The sequence below is a fragment of the Pongo abelii genome, chromosome 17, assembly GCF_028885655.2.
Source record: "Pongo abelii isolate AG06213 chromosome 17, NHGRI_mPonAbe1-v2.0_pri, whole genome shotgun sequence".
In the NCBI taxonomy this organism is placed as follows: Eukaryota; Metazoa; Chordata; class Mammalia; order Primates; family Hominidae; genus Pongo; species Pongo abelii.
The window spans coordinates 89,455,057-89,461,056 of NC_072002.2; the positions used below are offsets into that span (position 1 = coordinate 89,455,057).

The 6,000-nt window shown below is 37.2% G+C and overlaps 1 protein-coding gene across 1 annotated transcript in view; it reads left to right on the forward strand.

Annotated features, from left to right (window-relative positions):
• The window catches only part of C17H18orf63 (chromosome 17 C18orf63 homolog), a 40,999-nt gene extending 36,518 nt beyond the window's left edge, over positions 1-4,481 (forward strand). Inside the window, exon 13 of the mRNA XM_009252478.3 lies at positions 1,775-4,481. The gene's annotated coding sequence lies outside the window, so the exon portion shown is untranslated. The remainder of the gene's footprint in view (positions 1-1,774) is intronic.
• The last annotated feature ends 1,519 nt before the right edge of the window (positions 4,482-6,000 follow it).

Here is a 6,000-nt window from a genome sequence, read left to right on the forward strand (position 1 = left end):
TGGGAACAGTTCACTCCTTGAATAAGGACCATACACAGCAGCTGTTTTGTAACGACTTCAAAGAGGGATGGGTGCAAATGGTCCACTGTGGGCTCCCCCTCACTCTGTTCTGGAGATCCTTGCAGACTAGGAAGAGCTCACACAGCAGCAGCAGACTATCCAAAAACAGAAGATTTGAACAGCTACTACAATATCCACTTTTTGGGATACCTACCCTAGATAATAAACCTTAAACGATGTTTCGAAGGTTAATCATTTGTTAAAATTTACTCCAAAAGTGCTACAGTGCTGGCTATGTTTAAACTTGATACTCAGTTAATAATGCCGAGTTCATGGCACTGAATTTACAACATGATACATCTGGAAATTACATTTTATTTTGTTCTGCCATCTGTTCTGTTCTAAGAACAAACATATTACTAAAATACCCACAAGTTATTTTTTTACATAGAATTATTGGAATACTTTCAATTCAGATTCTTTAAGAACCAACTAGAAAACATTTTCTTTTCCAACTGCTATTTCTTCCTATAACTAATAGAATTTTCAGCCTGATTTTAATTAACCAAAAAGTATTTGAGTCTATTCCTATATACGTTATGATGTTGTATTTTATGTACTTTTTGACATCTTAACATTTTAATGCACTCAGTAGGTGATTGAGGGAAAAATGCACGTGCCTTTAAGATGTTACTTGCATTTTTAGAAATAAATGAAATCTATTCTGAGTTTCATATTGTTTTAGAAATATAGCACTTTCCCACTTTGAACTACTTAAGTCCTGACACAATTTTTAAAATTAAAAAGTCATCCAGGAGTGGGGGCTTACACCTGTAATTCCTACACTTTGGGAGGCTGAGGCAGGCGGATTGCTTGAGCTCAGGAGTTCCAGATCAGCCTGGGCAACATGGGTGAGACCCTGTCTCCACAAAAAATATAAAAAATTAGGGCTGGGCACGGTGGCTCACGCCTGTAATTCCAGCATTTTGGGAGGCTGAGGCAGGTGGATCACCTGAGATCAGGAGTTTGATACCAGCTTGGGCAACATGGCAAAACCCCTTCTCTACTAAAAGTAAAAAAAAAATTAGCCAGACGTGCTACTCGGGAGGCTGAGGCGGAAGAATCACTTGAACCCGGGAAGTGGAGGTTGCAGTGAGCTGAGATCATGCCATTGCACTCCAGCCTGGGTGACAGAGTGAGACTCCGTCCCCCGCCAGAAATATTAGCTGGGTGTGGTGGTGCATGCCTATAGTCCCAGCTACTTCGGGGGCTGAGGTGGGAGGATTGCTTGAGCCTGGCAGGTGGAGGTTGCAGTGAACTGTGTTTGCCACCGCACTCCAGCCTGAATGACAAAGTGAGACCCTGTCTCAAAGTCAGTAAATATTAAATTTTAAAAATAATTTCATCAGGTAGAAAGAATGATAAAATTTTTAATATTTTATTTGTATAAATTTGTGGGGTACAAGGGCAACTTTGTTACATGCATGTATTGTAGTGGTAAAGTCAGGGCTTTTAGTGTATTCATCATTGGAATAATGTACATTGTACCTGATTAAGTAATTTCTCATCATTCACTCTCCTCCCACCCCCTACTCTTCTGTCTATCATTCTGCATTCTATGTCCACGTGTATACATTATTTAGCTCCCAGTAACAGGAATCATTATAGAAAATAATTTCCCCTAGATATAAAATTAATACATACTCCTGTACTTGAGTAGTACAGAGCAGTTTCAAGAAAAAAGTAAAAAACCATCTGTAATTTCTCTTTGCAGAGATGACCATTCTGAATATAGGATGAACACTCTTCCAGACGTCTCTCACACTCCTGTGACCATGAAATCAGCTCTACTTACTGCTGTGGAACCTCCTTTTTCACTCGACAGTTTCTTTTTATTGTTTGCATAGCATTTTGTTGTATGTGGGTTTCTGTATTTAACTAGTGCCCTATTGATAGACACTTCAGTTCTTCCCAACTTTTCACTATTACAATGTCATGTAAATAGTCTCCTGCAGATCTTTGCAAAATATCCAATGGTCTCATACAGTAGTTTTCATAGTTGAAAATATCTTTATTTTGCCCTTATTGAAATTTTCAAACCACATAAAGCACAGATAAGAGTATGAAGAACCTCTAAGTACCTATCACCCAGATCTACCAGTTATTAATATTTTGTCACTGTTTCATCTGTTCCTCACAGACATGCTTTTTTTTGCTATAATCTTTTAAAGCAAATTCAAGACATCATATAATTTTACCCATAAACACCAAAGTGTATATATTTCTAACATAAGATATAGTATATTTTTTAAGAAAAAAGAATGTGTGTATATATTACATTTTGGGGATCTCTACTATATCTCTGCAGGCTCACTAAATTTCACTTTTGCTTTTATATGCAAACTAACAGGAAGCCCTGAATAAATGTAAAACCTGTTTCTCAACAAAACTGGAGCCTTTATTGGGGTGGAGATTTCTGTGTCCACCAGTACTCATTAGCATCTTCTGTGTGCCAGGCAGTGGGGAAAACACTGTGTCCACTGCAGAAATGGATGAGACAGCCATGGCCTGAGCCCTTGAGTGCTGTTGGTCTAGTCTCAAGCAAATTCATTCTGGGTTCCTGGCACAGACTTAGGGATATGTATGTATTGAAGCATATGTCCAGAATGATCTTCTAGTCCATATTACAAATAAATTATCTAACATTTGAAAAAAAGACAAACAGAAGTGGAGCTTCTCAGACAATATTATTCTGGCTTTCAAACATTTTATATGTTTGATATACAAAATATTATATAATTGTTGTAATATATTTAAAAGAAACCAAAATCTTCAATGGCTATTCCACTGAAACAATAATTACATAAAAATAGCCACTAGAGATCCAAGTATAAGTTGAACTCTGATTTTGTAAATGTGATTTATTGTCCACTTTACTAAACCATTGCAATTAAAAGCAAAAGTAAACACAAACTCTCCTTCAAACATTAAATGTAACTCCTGCTCCTGAAATTGTGTTTAGTTAATTAATTTGCTATATACCTTTATTGTAAGCATTTCTGTTTTCCAGAATTATCTCTATTTCCCAATTATTTTACCATTTTCATAAGGATAAGCATTTTGTCTGAAGCCCATTTTGAGTGTGCTTTTCTCATTCCAAAGTTTGTATTATAGATATCTAGTAGACTGTTATAAAGAGTGGTATGTCATTTTGTTTATGAGGCTATGGCGAAAATAACGTTAGTAAATATGCATTTTTGATGAGCACAGTCATCCACAGCATGTAATCATTCTTCAAACCAGCCTTCCCCACTGTTCCGTACATTCCCAGGCCAGCTTCCTGCTACTGCCCAGTCACTAGGCCTCAGGTAATGGACCCTTACTTTATTATTACACTGAGCAAAATAATGAAGACCATACATCCACTGCTGAAGTGGTATTAACATCTTCCAGTTCTTTATATAAATAATCTTGATAGCCCCTCCTATACTCCATTGGTGTCTAAAATTTAGAATATATAGTATAGTACTTGAGTTAGATCAATGTTAACCTACATGGCAAAACCTGCCATGTTAATATTAGTGTATTTTTTTGTATAAAGTAGGTTTTATTTTCATCTTACAATATTTATCCTAATGAAAGTTATAAAAATATATGCATATATGTATATGTGAGATTTAATATAGTTAGGTATATAGATTGTTGATTTCATATTTCATGTTCCAAGAAGAGGTTCTAGATCAAATTTCTGTGTTCAGAATCACCAGAGAAATCAATTAAGATTTTGGTTTATTTTAAACATTGCAATTTTTGAAAGCCAAGATATATTCCAAATCTAATTAGGGAAACCTACATTTTACTTGTTTGTGTAAGTTATTGGTGATTTATATGCAGTATGGACCACCCTCACCCCAGAAATTATTCTTATATTCCAATTGTGCATTAGTTTTAGAACCATTTTAATTTTAAAACCATAAGCAAATAATTTTATGTTTGCCTATGTCCAGTAGCTGAAGAAATCAGCGATTACTTTAAAAAATCTATGGCAATGTCAAAATAAATGCCAAGAATCATATTTCCAAGAATGCAAAAGTGCTTCTCATATACTCATATATTAGGTTTCACAGTATTGGTTGCTTACTATATTTGTTTTTATTTTTATTATATATCATAATTACACATTTTTATTTGCATTTGTTGCTTACTGTAGTAAAAAGGTAAAAAAAAAATGGACTTGATAATGATTAGCTTTTATTTGACTAACCAGTTGACCAATTTTGCTCTGTTTTCAAATTGCATATGATGGTGTATTATGCTGAAACTGCTAATATATTGGGTATTTATTGATACTTAGGAATAGTCAGTATTTATAAATATTTAAGAATGTCATGGTCCGTATGTTTTGATGTTTAAAATGTTCACGTTGTTGTACGCTACATAGTGTCTTATTCAAAATTGAAAATAATAAAGGTATTTCTAATAGATGTAGTTTTCATTTGTCAGAGTGACTGTATAGGAATGGAAAAGCTTAGATAAATTACAAATTTCTTTCCCTCTGTGGTTCCATTTCTTCACATACATTTGCTGCTGGACCCATGTAAACTAGCTTAGGTCCTTAGTGCTTCATAGAACTTTTATTCTCAAAAGTCCTTCATTCTTTCATTTGACACATATTTTAGTATTTGCTATGTGTAACCATTATTGTAGATACTTGAAATATGTCTGTGAACACTGAAATTACATTCTAGCAGGCAGACAGATGATAAGTATAAGTAATTATATAATACATTAGAAAATGGCAAGTACAGTGGAAAAATAAACAGAGCAAGGTAAGAGAAATAGTAAGGGTAGGCTTCCTTGAGCAGAGACTTGAACGAAGAGAGCACATGGAGTTGTCATCTGAAGGATATGCTTCCCAGGCATAAGGAATAACCTGTGTGTTTGCAGAATGTTTCAGGGGGAGCCCAGGCTAGAGTAAAAGGAGCAGAGAGGAGGATTCGCTTTACCCTGACTGAAATGGGGTTGAGGCCAAAGAAGTGAAGTGATCTGACTTAGGTTTCAACAGGACCTTTCTGGCTGCTGTGTTATGAATAGACTTGGGCTGGGTGTGGGTGTGAGAAGAAACAGGGACACCAGTTAAGAATCCAAGAAGTGGCTGGGTGCGGTGGCTCACGCTTGTAATCCCAGCACTTTGGGAGGCCGAGGTGGGTGGATCACAAGGTCAGGAGATCGAGACCATCCTGGCCAACACGGTGAAACCCCGTCTCTACTAAAAATACAAAAATTATCTGGGTGTGGTGGCACATGCCTTTAATCCCAGCTACTTGAGAGGCTGAGGCAGGAGAATCACTTGAACCCGGGAATCGGAGGTTGCAGTGAGCCAAGATCATCACCACTGCACTCCAGCCTGGTGACAGAGCAAGACTCCGTCTCAAAAAAAGAATCCAAGAATCAGATGGCAATGATGGCTTGCACCACTGTGCTAGAAGCAGAGAGTATGAGAAGTGGGGATTCTGAAGGGTAGAGCCCACTGGCTTGGGGATTTGAGAGAAAGGTGTCTAAGATGGCACCAAAATTGTTGGCTCACTTGGAAGCATGGGGTTATCATCAACTGCGATGAGAAGGAGTGGGTTTTGGAGTAGGAAGAGGACTGGGAATTGACCATGGGGTTTCACACAAGGGGAACACTGTTACCCTGAGGAGCAGTTTCTGTGGAGTGATGTAGAAGCCCGACTGGAGTGGATCTAAGAGAGAAGGGAGACCAGAATTGGAAATCGCAAGAACAGACAGCTCCTTAGCGAAGAGTCATCAGTGGACTTTTCTAAATCCTTATTTTCATTTTCCCCTAAATATCATTGCTTTTGATTATTTCCTTCTTTAAATGCTGTTCTCCCATGGCCGCTATAGTCTTACATCTCTGGGTGCATTTTTTCAGTCTCCTTTACTGACTGGCATTAAGTAGCCCAGGGACCGTGAAGGAAGAACACATTTGGGTTACAG